Below are 27,819 nucleotides of genomic sequence, written 5' to 3'. Positions count from 1 at the left end.
GGTCATGGAATTTTGATCCTTCCCCTCCCCGCGGTCATGGCTGCTGACAATCCCTCTCCTGGTGCCGCTGGCCTTGGGCCTGGGGTGGGTCTGTGGCTGTGGGGGGGGAAGGGGCAGCTTTGCTGTGGGGTCTGCGGTATCAGGGGCAGGGGACCAGGGGGTCATTGACTCTGGGACTGAAGTCCTGGGAGTGTCCTGGAGGCCACTGTAGCCATAGCATCTGCAGGCCCCGGACAGCGCCTGGCCCAGGGGAGCCTGGAAACTCCACGGCCCGTCTAGAAGGAGGAAGGCAGCTGGGAACCCCAACAGAGTTGGCTGGGATTTGCATCCGAGAACCCAGGGATGACAAACGTCCTGCCCGATTCCAGGACTGGCCATGCAAGGGGGCGCCGGCTGGGGCGGGGTCCTCCCCGTTGGCTTGTCCCGCCGGCCTCGGATACAGATGAGGAGCAAGGAGGTGTGCTTCCCTCCCCACGGAGGGCCAGGGCTCCCGCGATTTAACTTGCCTCCCTTCTGCTGAGCCCCGAGGGCGCAGATGAAGGACGGCGATGCGTCCAACAGGAACAAGCTGCGGGGCCCGGAAGGTGGTGTGAGGGCCATAGGTGCCCGGCCCGCCTGGCCCCCTGCCCGCGGCTCCCGCCAGCCTCGCAGCCCGCTCGGCTGAGGATCCAACGACACGGAGGCAGCACAGGAAGCCGAGCTGTGGGCGGGGGGCCTTTTCCATGCACGCGGCCCCTCGAACATGAACGCGAGCCCCGGAGGGCCGGATACGGACCACAGATCGGTATCTCTCCGGGCTAAGCGGCCTCACGCCAGCGAGGTAGGAGTGTTCCAAGGAGCGCGGGTCTTTTCCAAGCAGGAAGGAGTGGTTTCTACGGGTTCGCCCTCCTCCGCATCTCTCTGAGGCTCCAGGCCTGCTGTGTGCAGAGGGGAGGAGGTGTGAACGTCTACTCCATCGTCCGAGCATTTGCGGAGCTGCCGGCAGGAAAAGCAGGTGCTCGAGGTTTGCCTCTGAATCCGCACCGCCGCGTCTGACGCTGGGTCGGTTCTGGGGGTCCCGCTCCCCGTCAACCGTGCAGCGCGACCGTCTTCCCGGGGAATCACCGTCGCCAGGCGCGTGGCTGGCCTTCAGGGAGCGACACGAGCTCCGATTTGCTTTCTCTCGGCAATGGTGTGCGTGAGCTCCCCTCCACCGGCCTGCTGGCAGCGCGAGCCTGGAGACGAAGTGTTTTGAGAGCAGAGCGGGGAGGGCTGCCTCTGCAGAGGGGGCTCTGGGAGGCAGCACTCACCGGGGGTGGGGGCCAGCGGCCGATAAATCTTGGACGAGGTCAGCAGCAGGAGGCAGGGATGGGCGGAAGCGGGAGGGCTGGGCCAAGAGACGTCAGCAGACCTTGGCCCGGGATCTGCAGTATTTTTATGGAGAACCGTCAGGGGAAACCCTTCCAAAGGGTGTGGACAGGGTTGGCGGCGTCTGGCAGCTACTTTGCGGGCAAGAGGTCAGTGGAGGGAGGTCATGAGGTCTGAGAGGGGTCCCCGCCCGCCCCCCCCGCCCTGTCTTCATCAGGCCGGAGCCAGGAGGTCAGAGGATGTCTCAGGGATGCCCTGGGGAGCTGTCTGCAGTCTTGGCGTGCGTGCAGATCCCGTCCGGCCACTTACCAACTGGACACGGGGCCCCCGCCACCTTGAGATTGGCTTTCCCTGTTTCGGGATTGTGGAAGTAAAGACAGCGGTAACCCCTGCCCTTGGCGACGTGCTGTGTGCCAGGCCCTCCGCACGTCTCACCTCACGTGATCGCCCCGTCCTGGAGGTGGGTTCCGACTCATTTCCGGGAGGGCTCAGATGAGGCCAGGGATGTTCGTTAACTTGCTCAAGCCCAGAAACCCGGGAATCTGGACCAGGTCTGCCTGGCTTTGAGCCGGGGCTCTCTCCGTGGCCCTGTGCGGCTCTAACGTGGGTGGCCGTGCCCAGCTCAGTGCCTCACACGCAGTGGGTGCTCAGGAAACGCTGGCAGAAACCTTTCGCCCTGCCCTCCTTGAAGCCTCCCTTTCCTCCTCCCTCTGGGCGCACGCAGCTGTGAACACCTTCGCTGCGGCCTCACCTGTCTCCTGTGCAGGGGGGCCCTGCTCCGGGGAAGTGGCTTCTACCCCATGGCTGCGTTTCACAGCCCCCCAGGGTAGCTGACGTGGTGAAAGATGGGGGCGCAGGGAGGGGGGAAAGGGAGCTAGTGCTCAGCGGCCAGAATGTCAGTCTTGCAAGAGGAGAAAGTTCGTTGAGATCTCTCACGCCACACTGTGCGTGTGGTTAATCCTACTGTCCCGCACACTTAAGTGCGGTTGCCATGGTGACTTTGATGCCGTATATATTTTTTCCCCCATAATAAAAACAAAACCCCAAAGCTGGATGTGCGATCTCTATCGAGAGGGCTCCCAGGGCCGAGGGGAGGGGAGGGCTGCAGGCTCTGGGTGGAGCCTTGGGCCCCCGCGTGAGCCTGTGGAATGGTGCCCCGCCGGGGACATCGACTGTGGATGTGGCCTGAGCGATAAGAGGCCTCAGGTGCTGCTGTGTCAGGCCACTGAGACTCTGGCTTGATCCGTGACGGTAGCTCGTGTCTCCTCAACGGGTCAAGGGGGGCTTCAAGATGAAGACCGGAGACCCCTTTCCCTCTGGAGTTCACAAGCTTCCGAGGGGACAGCGAACACGAGAGGCTGTGACCCAAAGTGGGTGAGTACCTTCAGAGCCCAGGGAAGGACGCGGGGAAGCAGGAGAAGGTCTCATCGGGGACCGGGGAAGGATTCATGGAGGAGGTAGCCAGGGAGAGGACACTTCAGAGCTGCTAAGGGAGAAGAGAGGTCTCTTGGGGAGGGAGCCCCATCGAGCAAAGCATGAGAGCTGAAGTCCAGGCAATGTGTCTGAGGACCCGGGGGCAGGGGGGGGGGAGGGGGTGGCAGTGCAGCCAGCTCCCGCAGGACTGAAGAATGTGAGCTTGATTTTGTAGGCAATGGGAGCCGCAGAAGGTGAGTGAGGGAGAGCATGCCAGATACACTGGGCTTCAGGCAGACTTCTCCAGTTGCCGTGGAGAGGCTGCCCGGAGCAGGAGAGGTTAGATGTGGGAGACTGGAAGGGTGGAGCGGGGGGATGGAGGGGAGGAGCCCAAGAGACAGAAGAGGGGTGGGGGGCACAGGGAGGGAGCAGTGGCATGCTGGAGGAGCCAGATGCTGGAGGTTTGTTGGTCCCAAGGTAGACGAATGTCTGTTCCTATTACTGGAGGCCGGGTCCTGAGAATCAGTGCCCGGGCTCTGCGCTTCTCTTTGGCAAGGCCTAGGAGCCTGTCACCGCCCGTGTGTTGGCCCCTGGAGCCCCGCACGCCTCCTGCCCCACAGGCGCCCGGTGGAAGCTTCCTGGCTGGAGTGACTGCAGAGCCGCAACATGTATGGCCACGAGGTCAAGAAACTGACGCTGCAAACATGCCCTCAGAGAGCATCCATGGTTGGTTTATTGCCTTTAAAAAAATCTGCAGAATTTGCTTGGCTTTTCAGCATTTACGAGAAATCTACCTTGCAAATAAGTTTCCAAAATAACCTCTCTCTCAGCTCCGCACTGCGCTCACCATCTGCGGAGCTAGGGTGTGGATGTGTACGCACGGCCTGAGGGTCCAAGCCCGGGACAGGCTTAGGTCACCGGGGGAGGGACGAGGCAGGACTTGGAGGGTCCTCCCGGTCGCTGTGAGAGATGGCGTGTCACGGCCCCTGGTACCAGGGGCGTAGGCCTGGAGGGTCAAATGCCAGGGGACGGAGGAAATGGCGTGTGCACGGGGGTTCCATGAGAACTTAGGGCTCCCTCAGGCAGAGTGAGCCCCCAGAGGCAGACCCTCTCCCCGCCAGGGCTCCGACGTGGTCACCCGACCCGCTCGCCCAGGCCTTGGCTTCTTTTCTCCTTTTCCACTGACCATTCCCCAGGGCCTTAGCTGTGGGGACAGGGAGTGGAGGCTGTCCGTCCTTTGCAGGGAGAAGAAAGGTCCTAAGTGGCTGCGGCACAGGGAAGGAACGATGATGAGCCCCCGGATGCTGAACAACCCCTCAGACCGCACGAACTGTCTCAAACTGAGCCCGGCTCCTTCCCCAGACCCGTGCCCTCTGACTGGGGTAACTGAAACCCGGCGTTGCCCCAGCCCCTCCATCGTCCCCACACCCACATTCCATCAGGAGGCCGATGCCAACCTGGAAGGTTCTCCATTCCATCCGCCCTCGCCCGCAGCAGCTCCCCGCCGGGCTGTGCAAACCTCTGAACCGGTCACCCGGCTCATTCTCTCCTTCCTCCACACTGTCCCCAGGGGGATGCTCGGGAAACCCGTCTGCATGCCTGGCTGTCTCACTGGTGCTTAGATAACTTCACTGACCCCTTAATGTGCACAAGATGAATTTCCGTGTTCAGGGGGAGGGCGTCTGGATCCTGCTGTTCCCACGTTATTCACAAAACTTTGCCCCTCTGTGGTCCCCCCGGCCCACGCGCAGCTAGGGGTATTTCCACGAAGCGCTCTCTCCTCTGGGTGGAATGCCTCCGCCTCCCCCCCAACCCCCTTCGTTAACGAGGCCGGGCGATGGGTGGGGTCGCCAACCCGGAGTCGAGGGCAGATCTGCACGGGAGTGACACCGCGGCACGCCCTTCCGTGCGGGGCCTGGCGGGTGTGTACGTGTGCGTGATGTGTGCGCCTCTGCCCTTCCAGCCTCCTCCCGGCTGCAGCCAGAGGCAAGTGCACCCTGTCTAATACCTCCAGCTGGGCCCGCGCCCCGGCTGGGCCCCACTGCAGGACATCTGGTCACGCGAGCCGGCGCCACCGCAGCTCAGAGACGTGGATGCTTCCACCCCGTGAAAGATCGGGACACCGAGGGTTTCAAGGCGCCTCACAGGGGTTCGCGGCCGGAACTAAACTTGGGCATCTGACTCTCAAACTGTGTCCCCTTCTGTTACACTTTGTGTCCCTGGGGAGTCACAGATGCCGGTCTCTCCTGCCTTTTCCCCAGCTGCTCCTCCGAGGCCCTTATGCCATGTGGGCAGCCAACACGTGCTAGAGGCTTCCTCTGTGCCCGAATGGGGTAGACTAGGAAAGTGGCCACGGATGCTTCCCCTCCCCCATTCACACCTCCTTGACTTGTCACTTGGGGAGCCCTCTCATCCTACCTCTGGGCGTAGCCATATGACTTGCTTTGGCGGCTGGGATGTTAGCAGACGTGTCATAAGTGGAGGCTTGAGAAGCATGCACGATGGGACTGGTCCTCTCTTGCTGCTCTTGGAACTCTGCTCCCTTGTGAAGAAGCCCGGGCCAACCTTCTGGAACACGAGAGACCCATGGCCCAATTACACCTGTTCCTCATTTGACAGCTTGCCAACTGCCAGACATACAAGTGAGGCATCTCGGACCATCCAGCCACCGGCCGCCCACCAGCTGACCACGGACACAGGACAGAGCCCAGGGGGGATCAGCGGAATCAGCTCAAACACGAGAACTGCCCAGCTGACCCACCAAATCATGAGCTAAGTAAACACGTGTTGTTTTAACCACTACACCTTAGGGTGGTTTGTTATGCAGCAAAAGCTAACTGATGTAAGACATTGTATTTTAGTTATTATTGTTGTGTAACAAACTTAACTTAGACCCCCAAACTTAATTGCCTGAAACGACCATTGTATCATGCTCATGATATGAGTCAGAGATTTGGAAAGGGTACGGTGTGAATCACGTCTTGGCTCTGTGCTGTCGGGAGCCTCAGCTGGGACGACTCAAGGGCTGATGACTTGGGGTATTGACGGCTGGGGGCTGGAATAATCTGGAGGTGTCTTTGCTCACTCCTGGGAGTTGAGATTGGTAGCTGGCATCTCAGTAGGAGCTGTCTGTGGGAGCAGCTACACGTGGCTCCTCCATGTGGCCTGCGTTTCCGAAAGCCATGGCGGGTTTCCAGGGAGCCGGACTTTAATGGAGGCCCAGAGCTCCAAAGGCAAGGCCCCCTGCTAATAAGGAGGAGGCTCAGCGCCATTCATGACCTTGCCATGGAATACTACTGGGCAATGAGAAAGAATGAAATCTGGCCTTTTGTAGCAACGTGGACGGAACTGGAGAGTGTGATGCTAAGTGAAATAAGTCCTACAGAGAAAGACAGATACCATATGTTTTCGCTCTTATGCGGATCCTGAGAAACTTAACAGAAGACCGTGGGGGAGGGGAAGGAAAAAAAAAAGGTTAGAGAGGGAGGGAGCCAAACCATAAGAGACTCTTAAAAACTGAGAATAAGCTGAAGGTTGATGGGGGGTGGGAGGGGGGGGGGTGGGTGATGGGCATCGAGGAGGGCACCCGTTGGGGTGAGCCCTGGGTGTTGTATGGAAACCAATGTGACAATAAATTTCACACTAAAAAAATAAAAAATAAAAATTAAAAATTAAAAAATAACTTTTAAAATAATAATAATAATAAAAGGATGTCACACGGCATCACTTCTGCTGCCTCCCGTTGGACACAGGCCAGCCGTCAGGTCTCTGCACCCCACTGCCTCCTAATCAGGGGAAGGGAATTCGGCTCCTCCTTGGTTGGGGAGCAGCAAGGTTCCAGATGAGCATTCGGGGCGGGAAATATATTGCAGTCACTTTTGGAAAACACAGTCTGCCGCCCATTATCTCACCCAGTTCCTGCAATAACCCAGAGAGAAAGGGAGGCACCATTGTTCTCCCCACTTCTTATGAGAAGCAGAGGCTCAGACGGAGGGTCACGTGCTCAGGGCCCGGTGTCAGTAGCTGTCGGACCTGAGACTAACCTCGCCACCTTTCCTGGGCTGCCTGTTGGTCCTTGGATCCATGTCTTGGTGTCCCCTCTCCTTCCACCCTTTGAGCTTCATGCTTTGTCTCTGGCTTGGGTGGGATGCCTTCTAATAAGCAGCTGCATTTCTCAGTGTGTCTCTTGACCGTGTTGGGGGTCCCCGCAGGCTCCCCAATCCCATCCCTAGAGGCCAGGGGCGTGGTTGTGGTGGGCGGAGGGAGGAACTCTAATATAAACATGCTTGACTGATCACCACTCTCCCTCCTTCTGCAAAATAGATAACAGTTTGGAGGTCCCCAGGAGGCAACTTGAATTTAAATCCTAAGAGGATGGAAACTGGGGTCACGTCTCTGGACTTTGGAAGATTTATTTTTTGTGTTACAAAAACTACCACTACTGAGTATTTGCAGTCCTGTTTCCTACCCAGACCCTCCCGCCAGCCCACGCAAATCTCCAGCTTTGCCTACTGACATTCCCCTCCTTACTTCTTTTTTTTTTTTTTTAATATTTGTTTATTTTTTTGACAAAGAGAGTGTGAGTGGGGGAGGGGCAGGGAGAGAGGGGGACAGAGGGTCTGAAGCCGGCTCCATGTTGACAGCAGCGAGCCAATGCGGGGCTCGAACTCATGGACTGTGAGATCACAGCCTGAGCTGAAGTCGGATGCTCAACCAACGGAGCCACCCAGGCATCCCGACATTCCGCTCCCTTCTTAAGGGGAGATGGGAGGACCCGTATGGATAGCAGTGCCCTGTGGGCTTTTTTTAAATAACATTTATTGATGTATGAAATATATTTAGGATATGTGTGGATGGACAAAATGTCCATTAATGGGAGAATGGGATAGGGCTGTCAGGTCAAATGCAGGATTTTCTATTAAACTTGAATTTCTGCAGAACGGTAAGCCCTGTGGCTAGAAGCAGGTCTCCCACTTATAAAAGGGCACATATGGTCAATGTACAGTCTGATGAATTTTCACAGAGGAACTCGTCCTGTGTCACCAGCAGCCATATCAAGAAACAGAACTTTCCAGGCTCCCAAAATGTCCCTCGCGTCCCCATCCAGGAACGACCCATCCCCTCACCATCCCGGCCTTTCACAACATAAATGAGTTCTGGCTGGTTTTGAATGTCATGTAAATGGAACCACTCTGTCTGTATTCTCTTGTGTCTTGCTTCTTTTCCGGATCATCACGTCTGAGAGATCTATCCGTGTCATGCATGGCAGCAGTTCATTTGGGGTAATAATTACTGTATGAGCCACGCTTGCACTGAACAATTATTTGCTGTTTCTCTGAAATTCACATTGAACTGGGTGTCCTGTAATTTACGCGGCAACCCCTTTCCGTTCTTCTGTTAAATGGACAGCTTGTGGTCTTCTGTTTGGGGCTCTGAGGAGCAGAGCTGCCGGGAATATCCCAATACGTGTCTTTTGGTGAACATATGGACTCATTTCCTTTGGGTGTTTACCTAGAAGTGAAATTTCTGGTCGTAGGGAATGTGTATGTTCGGTGCAGTGCATCCTGTCAAGAGGCGTTCCAAATGGTACCATTTTACACTCTAACCAGCAGCGTGTGAAAGTTCCAGTGGCTCTATATCCTCGCCAATACTTGGCATTTTCTGCCCTTTTCTTTGCAGTCATTCTAGTGGGTTTCATCTGGTTTGATCTCATTGTGGTTTTAATTTGCATATCCCTGTGGATCACGAAGCCGGGCACTTTTTTGCAGGCCTCGTGCCCCTGTGGGTTTCCTCCTTCATGAATCGCCTGTTCTAGCATGTTGCCCTTTGTTCTGCTGAGACGTCTGCCTTTTCCCTATTGCTCTGTAGGCATTTCTTTTTTTTTTTTATTTTTTTTATTTTTTATTTTTTATTTAAAAAAATTTTTTTTAACGTTTATTTATTTTTGAGACAGAGAGAGACAGAGCATGAATGGCGGAGGGTCACAGAGAGAGGGAGACACAGACTCTGAAACAGGCTCCAGGCTCTGAGCTGTCAGCACAGAGCCCGACGCGGAGCTCGAACTCACGGACCGTGAGATCATGACCTGAGCCGAAGTCGGACGCTTAACCGACCAAGCCACCCAGGCACCCCTGTAGGCGTTTCTTACATGGTTGGCATACTAGTTATTTTTCAGAAGTATGTCAACTATCTTCTCCTGGGGAGTTTTGGGGAACGGGTGAGAGAGGATTTCTGGCTTGTTGTGGGTCGTGCAGTTGACTTGGAAGAGTCAAGAAGGAAGAGGAGTGTAACGAGAATTGCCGTGGATAATGGCTCTTCTCCAATGGCCTTTCAAGGGCACAGGTGAAGAACAGCCTGTTTCTTTGAGCGCCTCACTCATTCTGAGACTGGGCCACATGGGGCCCTGAGCAATATTCAGATCTTGACATGAGGGCACAGAAAGATTTCCATTGTATTGAGCTGATAGTGTGTCTTGGGACATTTAATCTAGGAAGGTTGGAAACACTTCCAAGAAATTCGTATATGTCCTTGGCATGAACTCTGGTGCCTGTTTCCACCCCCTGAGGGGAGAGGCCATCCCTAAGAGAATGGGGATTATTATTTATCACAGAGGGAAAAACCCTCCTCCAGAACACACACTTGAGAAGAAGAAAATATGGAGTATTTGAACACTAGTGGCATCTGAAAGGTCCACTTAATTCATAAATCAAGGCTGCAGAGCAGATATTTATGGCAATTTTTGCTAGAGGAAATATTAAAATTTGTAAGAATTGTAAATGCTGTAACCCAAAATGCTATAGTCACCGGTCATAATTGATGACTTCCTCTTGAATGTATTGAATAAATTAATTTCATTGCTGTACCGATGACATTAATATGCTCTTATAATTAATTTAGTTCTGAGGGCTGTTGTGGGTGCCAAGCTTTCATTGGAAGGAGAAAATGGCCCCAGGAAAAAGGTGACACATGAAAAATAATTTTGAAATCAAATAAAGAATAACACTCTAATAAGAAACAGCAGGCTCAGCGGGGCCCTGTCATAAAAGAAAGCACACGCGGGAGTTGTCGGGAGGCGGATATTAAGGTCAGGACTGTGGGAGTGTTTCCAGTCCAATGTTGCTGAGTTTTCATTGGGATTTTTCATGTCCTGAGTCAGTGCTTTCAGAATGGCGTACGCGGAAAGCCTCCTTCTTCGGTGAGCATCACGGGGCGATCTTGAGACTGGGGCCTTCTGCCCACAGTCCTCGTCTCCGAAGCAGGAATCTAAGGGTTTCCAGGAAGGGGCAGCCAATGATCGAGGATGCCGATTTCTTTACAACTAAACAGCCAAAAAATAACATTTATGAGCCCTTTCTTTTTGCCAGGCACCGTGCTAAATTGTTTATGTTCATTGTGTCAACAGGATTGTTTCTTTCCTCTTATTTTTTTTGAAGAGAGAGAGCATGAGCAGAGGAGAGGAGGAGGAGGAGGAGGAGGAGGAGGAGGAGGAGGAGAGAGAGAATCCTAAGCAGCCTCCATGTTCAGTGCAGAGCCTGACATGGGGCTTGATCCCACAACCCTAAGGTCATGACCTGAGCTGAAATCAAGAGTCAGATGCTCAACCAACTGAGCCCCCCCAGGCGCCCCCCTGTTTCTTTCTTCTTTTAAAAAATAACCTTTAACTTATTACAAAATAATGCATGTTTTTTGGATATACTTTAGAAAAGACAGTTCACCAAATTCCGCCATGTTTTCACTCCTGGAAGAGTTTTTACTCCATCCAGGGGGCTTTGGAATCTGCAGTCCCTAGACTGGTGGGTGGTAGGCATGGACAATTTTCCCAAAAGGTTCCCTCTTCCTTAAAAGGACCCCCCAAACACGAGGGAGGTGGTTTCCTTGGAGAGAATCTTTTATACTCCCCACCTTACTTAAATGCTTGAGTAAAGTATAGGACTTAGATACGGCCTGATTGAAAAGGTCATGTTTCATGAAAAATCCCCTAAAGCACGGTCAGTTCAACGTTTATTTATTTTTGGGACAGAGAGAGACAGAGCATGAACAGGGGAGGGGGCAGAGAGAGAGGGAGACATAGAATCGGAAACAGGCTCCAGGCTCCGAGCCATCAGCCCAGAGCCTGACGCGGGGCTCGAACTCACGGACCGCGAGATCGTGACCTGGCTGAAGTCGGACGCTTAACCGACTGCACCACCCAGGCGCCCCAAGCACGGTCAGTTCAGACGCAACTGTGGGAAAGAGAAACGATCTTTCTCTAACTCTGAACGGCATGAATTTAGGGCTCTGCGTGCCCACAGCAAATGCCCAGGAGCTGATGTCGAACAACTGGAAAGATTAATTGGAAAAAAACATCCCTAAATGCAGTTTCCCCTGATTTACGTTTCGTCAACGCTGTCAACCTTGATAGAGCATGAGCTGCACGCCAGGCCCTGGGAGGGTGCTGGGGGGTGGGGGGCTGCGTGGAGTGTGTGTGTGTGTGTGTGTGTGTGTGTGAGTGTGTGTGTGCATGTGGAGGCAGAGGAGGGCACACAGAGTGAACAGAACACTGTCCTGCCACCCGAGCCCGTGGCCGTGCCAGGGAGAGATTACAAGCCCTGCATACAGCATCCTTTTCCCTGGCTGTCAACCCCTCCCTTCAGCTCCCTCCCTCCCTCTCCCCTCCTCTACTGCCTTCAACTCCTGCCACCCAGGATTGCTGGGTTCCTCACATGGGCTCCCAGCTCCCCATCCACAATGTTTTTGCTTTGCTGGGCCCTTTGTCCAGAATACCTTCTCCTCTAGTTCGTACATCTCAGCCCTGCCCATCATGGGGCGGGTGGGAGGCAACAGTCCTGAAATCGTTGCAGGCTCTGTGTTATCTACCACCTGTCACTTCACAGCGACTTTGAAATGATCGCACCTGGTAGGCAGCCAGGTTGCTGTGAGTGCGTTGTGTGGACGTTATTAAGGAGAAGCCTGTCGTATGCCAGTGTCTAAGATGATGGAGAGGTATGCTTTCTGAAATTGTTATGCATAAATCAGAAGCAAATCAGGTAGTGAAGGAAAAATGAATCTAGAGAACAGATAAAAATCATCTGCTGGGTGGGGGTCCAGAGTATGGACGATGGGTGAGAACACCCCACGGGGAGGCGGGACCCCACACCTGGGGATGGTTTGCATAGCTGGTGACCTTGGTCAGGCTCCTGGTTATGGCTTCACACACGAGACTGCATGCACCTGGCGGAGGAAAGCCTCAAGTTCGCCACCTTGAGATGAATCAGCCCACTGGACAGCTTCTACTTCGGAATTTGGCAAGGAGACACCCAGCCATCTGCGCATCTTCTGAGGAACCCAGAGAGCTGCATGGGTAAACCTACTGTTTGTGGGGTCCTTGATCTTTTAGTCATGCTGGGCAGCTTGACACACAGGCTAATGTGTTCTCTGGCCTCACTGCTGTCTCCTTAGAGATGAAAGAGGAGAAGCGGCCTTTCCAAAGCCAGTATTTCCATTCTCAGTCTGGGTCCTTCCCTCCTGTTTTGGAGCAAAATGGTTACGGAGTGTGGAGGGCAGCATCCAAGATGGCCGCCTTCTGATGTTCATGCTCCATGCAGTTCTCTCTGTTTCTGGACTTAACGATTCTCTTCCAGCAGAAAAAATGAAATGTGACTTCCTAGATTAAATTATATAAGACTGTAGCTTCTGCCTTGGTGTTTTGGATCTCTTCTCTCTCTCTCTCTCTCTTTCTCTCTCTCTCTCTCACACACACACACACACACACTCTCCCTAATCTTGAATTACAAGCTGCCATATTGTAAAGATGCTCAGATGGAGAGACCATGTTATAGGCTGAACTGCATCTTCCTGAAATTCATATGTTGAAGTCCCAATCCTCAGGATCTCAGAATGTGACTGTATTTGGAGATAGAGTTTTTAAAGGGGTAATTAAATTAAAATAAGGCCATTAGGATGGGCCCTAATCCAATATGGCTGGTATCCTTATAAGAGGAGATTAGGGGGCGCCTGGGTGGCTCAGTCGGTCAAGCGTCTGACTCTTGATCTTGGCTCAGGTGGTGGTCTCATGGTTCATGGGATCGAGCCCTACATCAGGCTCTGTGCTGGGCATGGAGCTTGCTTGGAATTTTCTCTCTCTCTCTCTCTGCCCCTCCCCTGCTCACTTGCTCTCTTTCTCTCTCAAAATAAATAAATAAACATTAAAAAAAGAGAAGACATTAGGACACAGACATACACAGAGGGCCATGTGAGGACACTGGGGGAAAACCAGCCATTTACAGGTCAAGCAGAGAGGCCTGAGGAGAAACAATCCTGTGGACAGCTCCGTCTCAGACTTCCTGCCTCCAGAATCATCAGGAAATAAATGCCTGTCGTTGAAGCCCTCAGTCTGTGGGACTTGTTATGGCAGCCGAGCTAATACAGACCTGTAACCATGTCAGTGAGCCTGGAGGCACATTTTCTGAAGGTTGCTGACAGCCACATGAGTGGGCTTAGAAGTGGATTTCTCAGCCCCAGTTGAGCCTGAGATTAAACTGTAGCCTTGGCTGATAGCTTTACAACTGCCTCAGGGAGACCCTGACCCAGAGGCATGCAGCTAAGCCACATCTGGATTCTTGAGCTACGTGGTGTCTCGTCTATACTGCGAGACCGTAACTGTGGGCTGTTTTAAGTTAAGTTTGGGGGTAATGGGTTATACAGCAATAGAGACTAATATGCCTCCTTATCCTTCATGGCTAGAGCGACCATCTATTTTACTGAGGACACCAAGTTGCTTTTGAGAGTGGAAGAAGATTCTAAAACAATTAAAATGTTGTATATTTTGAGAATATTTATGTTTTTGGGTGCCTGGGTGGCTCAGTTGGTTGGTTGGGCGGTTGACTCTTGATTTCGGCTCAGGTCATGATCTCGAGCTTTGGTGCCAAGTTCTATGCTGACAGCCTGCTTAGCATTTTTTCTCTCTCTCCCTCTCTCTCTCTCTGCCCTTCCCATGCATGCTCTCTCGCTCTCTCTCTCTTAAAATAAATGAATAAACTTCAAAAAAATATTTATTTATTGACTGACAGATTGGTTTCATTATATCGGTGCTATAAATGGTTCTATTAAAAACAATTTGTGATGATATTCTTTCTAAAACAATTAACATATTCATGTGCAATAAAGTAAAATTTAAGAACACTCTTTCTATTGATTATCTGAATATAACAACAAAAACAGAATAGTGTACTTGAATCAGTTTCTTAAGCCATGTCTGTCCTTTTTGTTTGTGTTTATTTATTTTGAGAGAGAGAGAAAGAGAGTGTGCGTGAGCAGGGGAAGGGCAGAGGGAGAGGGAGAGAGAGAATCCCAAGCAGGCTCCGATCTTTCAGCGTGGAGCTGGCCCCAGGGCTCAAGTATGAACTGTGAGATCATGACCTGAGCCGAAATCAAGATTCAGCTTAATTGACTGAGCCGCCCAGGCACCCCCATGTCCGTCTTTTTTTTTTTTAAGTTTTTAATTTTAATTCCAGTATGGTTAACATACAGCATTACATTAGTAGCAGGTGTACAATACAGCGATTCAACAATTCTATACATTACTCAGTGCTCATCATGGTACCTGTACTCTTAATCTCCTTCACCTTTTTCATGCATCCCCCCACCCACCTCCCCTCTGGTAACCACCTGTTTGTTCTCTATAGTTAAGAGTCTGTTTTTTGGTTTGTCTCTTTTTTTCCTCTTCGCTCCTTTGTTTTCTTTCTTAAATTCCACATGAGTGAAATCGCAAGGTATTTGTCTTTCTCTGACTGACTTCTTTCACTTAGGATTATACTCTCTAGCCTCACCCGTGTTTTTGCAAATGGCAAGATTTCATTCTTTTTTATGGATGGGTAATATTCCACTGTATACGTATATACCACATTTTCTTTATCCATTCATCAGTAGATGGACACTTGGGCTGCTTCCCAAATTTGGCTATTGTAAGCCATATCTGTCTTTAATATGATGTCGAGGGCATTTTTTCCCCTCAATATGGTCTCAGAATTTTTATTATTTTTTTCACAAAATTCCCTATAATCTTCAAAGTGACATTTTTTGGTTAGTACATTTGAAATTATTGACACGTTCAATTGACTCTTCATTGTACACTGTGCTATTTTTAATTGGGAAAATATTCTGTCTGCAGGTGTTTTGAGGTTTTCAGGACAAATAAGGGATACTCTCAATGCTAATTTTTGGGCATTAAAATGCGAAAATCGTTCAGCTCCCACCTTTTACCAAGGACTGTCTTTTTACCTCCTTTCCGAGTACTTTAGTCAACAAATATTTACATTAAACTAAATTCATCGAATAAATTGTCTTTATGATTCTCCTGAATGCTTCACTTAACTTAGATGCTACAAAATTATGGGCTTTTTCAGTTTCATGCTCTTCGAGGATAGGTTTAATTTTTTCTAATTAAAAGTAGGGGCTCCATCAAAAGATTCTTTTTATAAGTCGAGATATTCTGAAGTGCCCTTACAGAATTTCAATACTGAGCTCTCATTAGTTAATGTGTCCCATTTCTCCCTTATTTTGGGGGGATAAATTCCAGTGTGTTTTCACTCGCAAACCTTGTTTTCAATTAGTGAGGTTCTTTCAAAGCCTCAACAACTGAAAGTTGATGTGGTGAATAATTTGATCAAGGTGCTCCAATTTTTGAAGAACATGCATCCAAAATTAAGAGGGCTCGTTTACAAAAAGGTCAATATCATTGTAGGGCACTTAGATTGACTTCCAAAGGTCCAAGTATTCTAAAATCTGAGAGGTGGCAGGCAGCAAAGAGAGAAAGCACATTAAGCCAGGCTGAAGCATCTTCTTCGTTTTTCATTTTTATCAGCCTCGTCACAAATCGTTGACAACTACAGCGTCTAGTCAGATTGGTAGAATATCACACCTTATTTGGTTCCAATTATGAGTTATGTATGCATCATTACCAATTCCAAGTAAATTCCTGCTTCACAGGTTTCTTAATTTAGTAAGGATGTTGTTTTCACCATGACACTGTGCTCCACCAAAAAATATAATATTTGTATTATCATTGTAAGGACGAGCACTATTTCGCTTCAATGTCAACATCACAATAGTGTCCATAATAGTCTCAGATGATGCACAATTAATCAAGAAAACTTCCAAAAGCTTTATTCTGAGTCTGTGACTTTGGTGAAAAAAAAGGAAACATTATTGTAATTAACTGATTTTCTGTTTGAAGAATCTGATGACACCAAAATAAAACCTGCATTGTTTTACTATTTGTGCAGTTTTCCTTTTTTTTTTTTAAGTTCTTATTTACTTATTTTTTGAGTAATCTTTTTTTTTAAGTTCTTATTTACTTATTTTTTGAGTAATCTCTACACCCAACATGGGGCTCGAACACATGACCACAAGTTCAAGACTCGTATGCTCTTCTGACGGAGCCAGCCAGGTGCCCCTGCATACACATATATAATATATAATATATATATTATATTATACATATGTACATGTATATATATATTCTTTAATGGACACAACATATAAATAGTGATTACTTCACTTTTGGTACATGAACATGAATGAGTTTCACTTTTTTTTTTTTTAAAATTTTTTTTTTCAACGTTTATTTATTTTTTGGGGGGACAGAGAGAGACAGAGCATGAACGGGGGAGGCGCAGAGAGAGAGGGAGACACAGAATCGGAAACAGGTTCCAGGCTCTGAGCCATCAGCCCAGAGCCTGACGCGGGGCTCGAACTCACGGACCGCGAGATCGTGACCTGGCTGAAGTCGGACGCTTAACCGACTGAGCCACCCAGACACCCCTCACTTTTAATTAGGATGTAGAAAATGGTAAAAGACTGTCCCTTCTGAGAAAACTCTAAGAAAACACCGGATATATAAAAAAAGAAAACACCGGATAAAAAATTATATCTTTTTAAAAAGCTATTGAAGAGATACAGGTGCAAAGAAGTTTATATGCCAGGGAGAGAGACCAGTTTTTTCTAGCTAAGCACTGACTGATGGCTGATTTTACACCCGGGAGATGTCAGCTGGCCAGCATACCGGTGGGCAGAGGAGTGAGTTTGCCACAGATAAAGGTATTTTGCTTGAATAAAATAAGCCAAACTTAAAAACATTAAAAAAAATGTTTACCTTTATTTTTGAGACAGAGAGAGGCAGAGCATGAGCGGGGGAGAGGCAGAGAGAGGGAGACGCAGAATCCGAAGCAGGCTCCAGGCTCCGAGCTGTCAGCACAGAGCCCGATGCGGGGCTCGAACTCGTTAACTGAGAGATCACGACTCGAGCTGAAGTCGGCCGCTCAACCGGCTGAGCCACCCAGCTGCCCTGAAATAAGCCAAACTCTTAATTACTGTGTGGGCTGGCACGAGGGATTGGAATTTTGAAGAGCCTCCAAATGCAAAACTAATTTTTGTCTGCTAATAAACTGAGAGAGCTACGTGGCTCAGGGTGCGGCTAGAAAGCAGAGAGACTCACAGCATCATGATGCCTGGTCCCCAAGCTGTGCGGGAAGAGGAGGCCTGATTTCAGGCACAAACATTCTGAAGCCGGAGGTAAACTGAAATGAATTCAAGTTGCAGTCCAGTTCCAACCAGTCTCAATTCCTAATTGGGTCAAAGTGATCAATTTTTTAGCCTGGCTGGTTGATAGAGGAAAGTACATGAGGTATGTACTCATCTCTTCTTTAATATGCAATGTCCAGATTTCCATTAAAAAAAGATAGGGCTTGGGGCACCTGGGTGGCTCAGTCGGTTAAGCATCCGACTTTGGCTCAGGTCATGATCTCGGGGTCCTGGGATTGAGCCCCAGGTGGACTCTGTTCTGGCAGTGGGGAGGCTGCTTGGGATTCTCTCTCTCCCTCTCCCTCTCTACCCCTTTCCCCACTTCCTCTCTCTCAAAATAAATAAAAATAAACTAAAAAAATATAATACCATATATCATATATTATATAATATAAATTTGTTTTAAAAATTAGACGAAAATGGGCAATACGGTTGCAAATACGGAGAATTTTATTTTATTTTTAATTTTTATTTATTTATTTATTTATTTTTTCTGGGAGAAAGTCACTTTATTCTAATTAATTCACAAACAATAATGTCACAAAATGTGGTTTAAGGAGGCACACGAATATCTGCCCAGCTCCAAACTCAAAACTATCTCAAAACGAACTTCTATGCAGTAAGAACACCTGTTTTCATTCCAATTTATTTATTTATTTATTTATTTATTTAATATATTTTTTTAATGTTTATTTATTTTTGAGACAGAGAGAGACAGAGCATGAATGGGGGAGGGGCAGAGAGAGAGGGAGACACAGAATCAGAAGCAGGCTCCAGGCTCTGAGCCATCAGCCCAGAGCCCGACGCGGGGCTCGAACTCACGAACCGTGAGATCGTGACCTGAGCTGAAGTCGGACGCTCAACCGACTGAGCCACCCAGGCACCCCTATTTATTTATTTTTAAAGTTTATTTATTTATTTTGAGAGAGAGGAGAGAGAGAGCACAAGTGGGGAAGGGGCAGAGAGAGAGAGAGGGAGAGAGAAGAAGAATCCCAAGCAGGCTCTGCACTGTCAGTGTGGAGCCAGATGTGAGGCTAGAACTCACTAACCATGAGATCATGACCTGAAGCTGAAGTCGGATACTTAACCAACTGAGCCTCCCAGGTGCCTCAGAAAGACGGAGAATTTTAGCAGGGAAATGGAAACTCTAAATAAAATCAAATGGAGATTTTAGAACGGAAAAAAAAAAACAAACCAACAACCCAATGTGTGAAATGAATTAATTGGTTTCTGTTAATAGACTAGACAGAGCAGAATAAAGAATTAAATAAAGAATTAATGTGCTCAAGGGCAGTCAGTAGAAATTATTCTAATTAAAGTGCAGAGAGTAAAAAGAATAAACAAAAGAGAACAGAGTTTTAGAAGCTATGTTATTTGGTGCACATATTTCATATATACTTTATCTATCGTCTTGCATGTAATCTGCCAACTGCACTGACTGGGTGGCCTGCCTGGCAGCTTTGTGTCTCTCACTGGCTGTGGCACAGGTCACAGCCCACTTGGCTGGTATTCTGAATGGCCAGAAAGAGCAGCAAATTACAAACTTCTTCCGCCACCTGAGATTGGAAGGCACTTCCTAGCTGCTCATGTTTCTGTGGACTTTGTGTTATGAGCAAAGGCCCTATTGTTGAAAGGAAGGCATTAGTGACTGGGAGATATGGTCACCTATTGATGGGCCTTGACCCATAGCCTCCAGAAACTCTTTCTGATTCCCAATGTGTAATAGTATGCTAGGGCTACAATGACAATGATGGGCTGGGTGACTTAAACAACAGAAATTTATTTTCTCACAGTTCTGGCGGCTGTTTAAATATCAAGACACTAACTGATTGGTTTCTTCTGAGGCCTGTCTCCCAGGAGTGTAGGCCATCTTCTCCCTGTGTCTTCACGTGGTCTTCCCTCTTATGTGTCTATGTCCAAATTTCCTCTTCTTATCAGGAGACCAGTTATATTGGATTAGGGCCCACTCTAATGATCTCACTTAACTTAATTACCCCGTTCAAGGCCCTGTCTCCAAATACATCATATTGGGAGGTACTGAGGTTTAGGACTTCCGCATATGAATTTTGAGGGGACTGTTTAGCCCATAATACCCTGCACTGAAAGGAGTAACCTTTCTTTTTTTTTCGTACCTTTATCTGTACTTTCCTTATGATACTGACCATTATTCTACTTTGTCTTCTGGACATTTCTGTATTGGCTAATCTCTTTGATTAAAATATAAGCTCTCAGAGGGCAAGGTGACTCCCTAGTTCACCTTGCGTCTACATATCACCTAGCACACTGTTCAGACTTTATATTTATTTTAGAGAGAGAGGTTGAGAAGACAAAAATATGTTATCCTACCTTCCTATACCTCTGTTCACTCAAAAAATTTTGTTCATTACATTAATACTTCAGTTCTATTGTTACCTTTGTAACTTTATTTTTTTTAAGTTTATTTATTCATTTTGAGAGAAAGAGAGAGAGAGAGAGAGAGCAAGCAGGGGAGGGGCAGAGAGAGAGAGGGAGAGAGAGGATCCCAAGTAGGTTCAGGATGGGGCATGATGATCTCATGAATGTGAGATCATGACCTGAGCTGAAATCAAGAGTCAGATGCTTAACCAACGGAGCCACAAGGCACCCCCCCCCTTTAACTTTAAGTACTATCCATGTACCTCTGTTTTTTCCCACCACCTTTATACAGATTTTTCTTTCATTTTTTTAAATTCATTTTTTATTTTTTAAAATTTACATCCAAATTAGTTAGCATATAGTTCCACAATGATTTCAGAAGTAGATTCCTTAGTGGCCCTTACCCATTTAGCCCATCCCCCCTCCCACAATCCCTCCCGTAACCCTTAGTTTGTTCTCCATATTTATGAGTCTCTTCTGTTTTTATACAGATTTTTCAACTGTCACCTATATAAAGGATAGTATTAGTGTTCTTATAGTTTCTTTACATCTTCTCTCTTTATCCCACCCCTTTTCAAGTTTCTGTCAACCACACCATAATTTCCACATTGTTAATGTTTATAACATGTATATTCCATTCTTAAATATAATTAACTGGTGCTTTATCTATAGGTTAGTTATTAAAGAAGAAAAAGGATAAATGCCAGGAGAATATTTTAAGAGCCTGACTGAAAAGAATTTTCTTTTGTTTTATTCCACTGATTGCTCTAACTTTGCTACATTTTAGTTTCTTTATAACTGACCATGACTTGTTACTTTTTCTTTCCTGGAGTTTCTAATTGCCTTGGTTTTTCTTTTTAACAAAAGAACTAGGGGCGCCTGGGTGGCGCAGTCGGTTAAGCGTCCGACTTCAGCCAGGTCACGATCTCGCGGTCCGTGAGTTCGAGCCCCGCGTCAGGCTCTGGGCTGATGGCTCAGAGCCTGGAGCCTGTTTCCGATTCTGTGTCTCCCTCTCTCTCTGCCCCTCCCCCGTTCATGCTCTGTCTCTCTCTGTCCCAAAAATAAATAAACGTTGAAAAAAAAAATTAAAAAAAAAAAAAAAAAAAAAAAAAAAAAAAAAAAGAACTATATACCTCTATTATATCTTTAAGGCTATCTGTCACTCAACCTTACTCTTTGTTAAAGAACATGTTTTCTTCTTGAAGATTTTTTTCTTCTCAGAGTTCTCTAATCTCCACTTATAATTTAGACAGATTATTTTTAGTTTTGCTGCCCAGATGGGACCCTGGACTTTTTCCTTAGACTCCAGGGATACTCTTATTTTAGAGTTGCCATGTCTTTTTCCTTGCCTGGATTTCTTTTTCATTTTACTGGAAAATATCCCAAGAGAATGTTTTTTTAGACAAATGTTTGAGATGTAGATTTTCTAAGTATTTTTATACCTGAAATTGCTTATTTTGTCCCGACAACAATGTAATCGTTTTTCAAAAGAAAATATAGAATTGTAAGTTTAGAATTGTATGTCTTTAATGAAAACTTTGGAGCATTACTCTATTGTTTTCTAGTGTTCAGTGTTGCTGGTGAGAAGTCACATGTCAATGTGATTATAGTTCCTTTGCAGAAAATCTGTTTTTCCTATCTGGAAGCTTTTAGAATCATCTCCTTACACTTAGAATTCCAGTCTTCAGGAGAATGTGTCTAGGGTTGGGTCTTTTTTTCACTCATTCTTTTTTGTACATCATGGGTCCTATCAACCTGAACATTTATATGTTCCTCCAGTACTTAGGGATGTTATTCTATCATTCCTTTCTATATTTTACTTGTTTCTAGAGTTCTTAGCAAATGGATACAGGGCTTCTTAGATTAATCATATATGTCTCATATTTTCCCTTATATTTTCCTCCGTCTTTTTGATATACATTTGGAGAGCTTCCCTGAGCTTTAACCTTTTTTTCCTATGGAATTTTTATTTTAGCAATTACATGTCTGAGAACTCATTCTTGTTCTCTAATTGCTCCATTTTCAACATGGCCCATTCTGTTTTCAGGACACATATCTTCTTGAATTCCACTAAGGCACTAATTTTTTGAGAATTCCTTTCCGTTCTTTGAATCTTGTTGGTCTGTTCAACCTGGTTCTTACCTTTTGTGCTGTTGGTATTCTCCGGTGTCTTATTTGGTTGTCTGTGCTTAGGAAGGAAGGTGAAGGTGATGCACCTGTGTATCTAGTGAGATTCCTAAGGGCAGGTTCATTTCACTGGAATGTATGCTTAGACGGTGAGTCCATCAACCTGAATGTTTATATATTCCTTTAGCACTTGGGGATGTTAATCTATTATTCACATAATATCTACATATTTTCCATATATATATATGAAGAAATTATATGAATAATAGTTTAACATTCCCAAGTGCTAAAGGTATATATATATATATATATATATATATATATATATATATTTTTTTTTTTTTTTTTTTTTTTTTCCTCCTCCTATAAGTCCCAGAAAATGCTAGCATTTTCCCCAGAGCCTTCTCAGCGTGGGAGTGTTCCTGAGAGCTCCTGGCATGTTGACTGGTTGCTTTTACACGAGTGTGAATAGGCTAGGGGTGGTCAGGCCAGAGGGTCCCAACATGCCAAGCACTCACACACACACCCTGCAGCCCCCCCGATGTAAGGAGGGCACATGATCATCAGATGAGGGGCTGGGGCATAAGGCCTGAGCTGGAATCAGGACCCTTGGGAATGTGAGGACAGGAGGAAGGACAAGACTCATGAGTTGGACAGAGAAGGAGGCATACAGTGGGCAGAAGGGTCATCACAGAAATTGAGATGTGTGTGCTGGGGCTGGGGAGAGCGGGGCTGGGGGTGGGGGATGCCTTGGGCACACGTGGAGGTTGGGGTGAGGTGTCGCGAGGGTACAGGGCACAACCAGCTTCCAGAAAGAAGGTGGCAGAGAGGAGCAGAGTCTGAACACTGCCCCCTTAGGGGCTGGGAAGGAAGAGGGAGAGCACAGGGGTGTGGGTCTCTGCTTGTTCATTCATTCATTTATTCATTCGTCATGCTGACTGAATGTCTGATGTCTCAGTCTGGGTCGGGCTCTGAGGGGCACTGGAGGTGGACAGGCTGGACTCTCACTCAGTGCTGTCCCTTTTTTTGTAACAGTGGTCCACGAGATGCCCTGCGTGTGTGTGTGTGTGTGTGTGTGTGTGTGTTTAGAGAGAGAGAGGGCACAAGTGAATGAGGGGCAGAGAGAGAGAGAATCCCCCAAGGGCCAGAGAGAGGGAATGAGAGAGAAAGAGAGAGAGAGAGAGAGAGAGAGAAAGTGGGGCTCACACGGGGCTCATGCTCACCTGAAGCTGGGCTCCAGCTCACCGGACGTGGGACTCGAATTCACCAACTGTGAGATCATGACCTGAGCTGAAGTCAGATGCTTAACAGCTGAGCCACCCAGGTGCCGTGTGTGTGTGTTTAAGTTTATTTTTATTTATTTATGAGAGAGAGAGAATGCCCATGTAAGCCAGGGAGGGGCAGAGAGAGAGAGAGGGAAAGAGAGAGGGAGAAAAGAGAATCCCAAGCAGGCTCCACGCTGTCAGTGCAGAACCTGATTCTGGGCTTTGATCTCACGAACTTGGGTATCATGACCTGAGCTGAGATCAAGAGCCTGACGCCTCACCACGGAGCCACCCAGGAGCCCCGCCCTCTGTGTTTAAAGAGAACGACAGTCGCCCACCTTGTCCCGAGGTTAAGGTAGTGGTGCCCTGTCGCATGTGTGAGCTCATTTCTTCCTGGCACCTGTGTCTGAGTTGGAGCGTGAACTTACGCATTGCCCAGACTTGGGTGTGACCTCAGCTCTGCTGAGCGACCTCAAGCAAGTTGCTTAACCTCTCCAAGCCTCAACTGTGTCATGTATAAAGCTGGGACGATAACAATTTTTGTTACCTACCGTTCCTAAAGCCTCAGGTGCATCCACATTAAATAGGATCAGACACCCCCTCTCACCAAGCTTGTGGCCACCTGTCACTCCCAGTTTACAGTTGAGGAAGTTCACCAGGGATTAGGTGGCTTCTCTCCGTGTCGCTGAAGGAGCCAGGTCCCACGGCTGTGGGCGGAGAAAGTGGGACCCCCTGGACCTCCGTCGGTTGCTCCTTCGGTCTTGCTGGGTGAGCTGGACAGAGCCACGAAGCAGCTCAGACTCCCTGAGCTGTGTGACCCGAGTCCCTCCCTGTTCCTGCGCCCACAGGGCCCGCCTGCTTCCTGGTGAGAAGAGAAGAGAGCGTGAAATCACCTTCCGGGGCAGGAGCGTGATGGTAGCCAGCACCCTCAGCGGACACAGGGAAAGGCTTTCCGCTGCGTCCTCACAGCTCGGCTCTGCTCTGATGGGTGGGGATAGGCTTGTGCGGATGGGTGACCGAGGAAAGAACAGCTGAGCAGAAAAGCCGCCGATTGCAATTCTCTAATAAACCTTTTTTTTTTTTTTTTTCCCTTTTTTTGCTGGCTAAGTACATTGACAGATAAAAAGCTGTCACCCGAGACATCCATTGTTCACTGCCAGGTCCAAGATCTGCGGACACGGGACGGCTGGTGGTCCCGGCGCCCTTGGCAAAACTCACCAACCCCGGGCAGGAGCTCTGAGCAGCCCAGCTGGCTTTGACCTCCCGGCCCTCTGAACCGGACCGCGGACAGAGGTGTCCATTTGACAGCCTGACGGCTTCGCGGAGGAACGCACGGCACCGAGCAGGCCAGCGCGAGTGAGCGTAGCTCGACCCCGAAAAGAAAGGGCTTTTGTGTTACTCACACTCGTCTGGCATCAGAGCAGCGCCCCGCTGGCCCAGCCCTGCTCCTGCCGCTCTGTCCGGCGCTCACTGCACCCAGGGCGCCCGCCTGCTCTCTCCCCCGGGAGCCGCGGCTCCTCCAGCATTTCCAGCACTTGCCCGGGCCCCTCGGTTGGCAAGCCGGGAGCACATCGTGCCCATTTCACAGCAGAGGCAGGGCTCAGAAGGGCCCCGGCTTGACCTCACGCTCTCCTGCTGCCTTCTTGAAATTTCAAGGACCCCATCTTTGAACTTGTGTTTTGCGAGTGAAATGTGACGGGGTCAGGGAGCCTGCCGGGGCGGGGGAGGCCCAGTCAGCGCAAGGGTCAGTTGCTCCGGGCCGCCCCTCCCTGCCTACAGCGTTCTCGAAGCCCCGTGAGCACAGAACTTCATGCATGGGAGCTCTGCAAGACCCAAGGGAGTACAAGCCGGGAGAGTTATGGCCAAGACGGGGTGAGTGAGCCCACTGACCCCCCCCCCCCCCGGAAAGGGCACTTGCCAGTCAAACCAGGACTTGCTTTGAATGCAGGGAGAAGGCAGTGACCGTTTAGGGAACATGAGTGATCAAGGAACGCTGTCTTGTTCTTACCCAGGATTCTTCCCTGTTTCTTTAGGTGGGTATTAGCCAACTGCTTAGAGCAGAAATGTGGGCGCAGAAGGAAAGGGGGACGGGGACCCTTATAATTCCCTTTCCTTCCCTCTGTCCTCACTCAGCAGGAGGGCAAAGGCACAGCGTGTGGGCGGAAAGTCAAGGAGTGACATAAAAACTGTTGAGTTTCTGCAGGGTTCTACCGTTCTGGAAAGGACGAAAATACTTTTGCGTGCACACTGCAAGATATAAAGTGTGTGATTTCGATGATTCCACATTCGAGTTAAATGGTCTTATATTTGCATTTAAAACTGTCATTGCGCAATATAATGATGGATGGTGCAGTTAGAATGGCATTAAATAGCAAATAAAACCAGCATGACAAGTGGAGATGAAGAGTCTCATGGAAGGAAAAAAGCAAGTTTGGTATTTTAGTAATTTTGGTGGCACTTTCTTCCTGGTTTTCGCACAACCCCCCCCCGCATTTTCACGTTGAACAAGGGGGCTTGCAGTTGTGAAGACAGTCGTGTGGGGGATGGAGACAGAGAGGAGAGGAGGCCCACTGAGGTCCCAGAGGTGTTCGGGGAGGGGGGGCCGGGAGCAGATGCCGGTCTCTGATGGAGTCTGGGGGGCAGGATCCACCATGATGAGGTTGAAGACGGTGGTGATAAACCCCCATTATTGTGCCCAGCACGACGATGCCGTGGTCCATTCACGTCCATGGCAATCTGGGGGGGGGGTGCAGTTACTTAACACTCCGCAGAGGAAGAAACCTTTGAAACCCTAGCTGGCAAGTGGCACAGCCAGAAACCCTGGGCCGTCAGACATCGGTCACCAACATCTCCGTTCCCCTGCCTGCCGGGGGTGAGGGGGGCAGGGGGGATGAAGCACACCTGATCCTTTTGCCTCTGTCTGATGACCTCAGGCTCTTCTTGGTAAGAAACGGGGCCATTCGTTTTATTTCTCTATAAAACCTGAATGACAGTAATACCCGATGACTAATAAACTGTTCAAACTGTACAAAAGTATTTTCCAAGTACTGATAGAGAAAGCCTCCCAGTAGTCGCTCCCTGGCTCCACCCCTGTTCAGTGTATATCTTTCTAGAACTTTCTTTATGCATGTGTGTGCCAGGGTAATGATCAAGATGGCACTTTCTTCTCAGTCCTGTGTGTTCCTGCCTCCAGATCTATAAGGTAGCCAAGCAGGGGTTTGCTGACAGCTTTTGGGGCTCAGGGCCCAGAATAGAAGATGCTGGACACAGAGAACACAGAATCCAGACATTTGTTTAGAAAGCCAGGAAGCCAGGAGCTGTGGGGCTGGCTGTCCCCCAGAGGTGGGCTTCTAAAAGGTAGATGTGGACCAGCGAGAAGGAAAGGCACGGACTTGGGCCCAGCCTGCGTCAGGGTTTATAAATAGCAGAACGCTGAGTCCCCTTCCCATCTATCTCCCAGGGCAGCAGTGGTGAAGGAAGGATCTTAGGAGGGCATGGCTGTCTGGGGTCTTCATAGAGTTGGATCACAGATGTTCAGGGTCACCATGCTCAGTCTTGGCACAAAGACAGCAGACTTGACCACCTTCACACAGCCCTAGGGGCTGGATGCCCACCCCCCAGAGAGGACTGCTGTGGCCTGAAGACCCAAGACCCCCTCTGTAAATTTCCGGGAGCTGTTGTATGACCACCCAACATGATAGCATTGGATTGCTTGACCGTCCTGTCAAGCGAGGGTTCCAAGACAGGTTTGCGTTGATTTAGGACCAGTTAACAGATGTGACATCTGAACATCCAAGGGAAATAGTAGCATTGGGTTGAATGATCCTGAGGTTGCTGCCAACTCTGGCTTCTTGGCAAGGCCACCACTGGGATCAGCTCTTGCCTTGGGAAGCCAAAGGTTACTCCTTCTCATGGCCCCATACGTGGCTCTCTCCCCCGTGGGAGGTGGGCTGGCCCCGAAGCTCATGAGGATGATATGGCTGTCTTGTTGGGATTCCACAAGTGGGGAAGGAGATCTGGTAGCTGTTCTTAGAGGGACAAGTTGTCCCGGAGAAGACGCCTCCTCCCCCGCCCTTTGGTAACAAGGGGGCTGCATGCGGCTCTCTGAGGTGCTTACCTGATGGTGGCTATGAGTTCCAGTCTAGATGGCTTGTCATTTCCAGAACTCCTCCCAGAGACTTTGATGGCCAAGCCAATGACCACATGCTGGATCTGGACCCAGGCTCCTCTGGCCACCGGATCTAAGCTCTTGAAAGACAGGAGGCAGGGTGCATGCAGGGGGATATTCTGGGAACCCATGCCCCCTGGGATTTCTTCTGGCAGCCCAGAAGGGGGCTTTTGCCACCATCATGGTGGGCCAGATCTGCCTTATGGTGCCTTTGGGCCTGGGATAAGGACAGGGGAGCCCTCCGCACAAGCTGAGGCCAGCCCCCCTTTCCTGTGAACCTCATATAAGACCAGCCCCCCTTGGGCTCCCAGCCAGGCTGGGACACAGACTTCAAAGGATCACCACGGGGTGGCAGAAATGGCACAGTTCTAGCTGACCTCAGTTTCTTTTTTTTCGGAGAATGGCAGCTGGACTAGATTGTGCCCTGACTCTGTGTCCAGATGACTCTCAACAAAGCCGTTTTCCACAGGCCAGGCTGAGAGGCCAGTTTTCACATTCACCCGGGTGAGAAGCCATTTGGAGAGTTTCGCCAAAATGCAGCCCGGA

This window comes from Leopardus geoffroyi, chromosome D2 (assembly GCF_018350155.1).
Source record: "Leopardus geoffroyi isolate Oge1 chromosome D2, O.geoffroyi_Oge1_pat1.0, whole genome shotgun sequence".
Lineage (NCBI taxonomy): Eukaryota > Metazoa > Chordata > Mammalia > Carnivora > Felidae > Leopardus > Leopardus geoffroyi.
Note: the sequence above shows the minus strand (reverse complement) of the source record.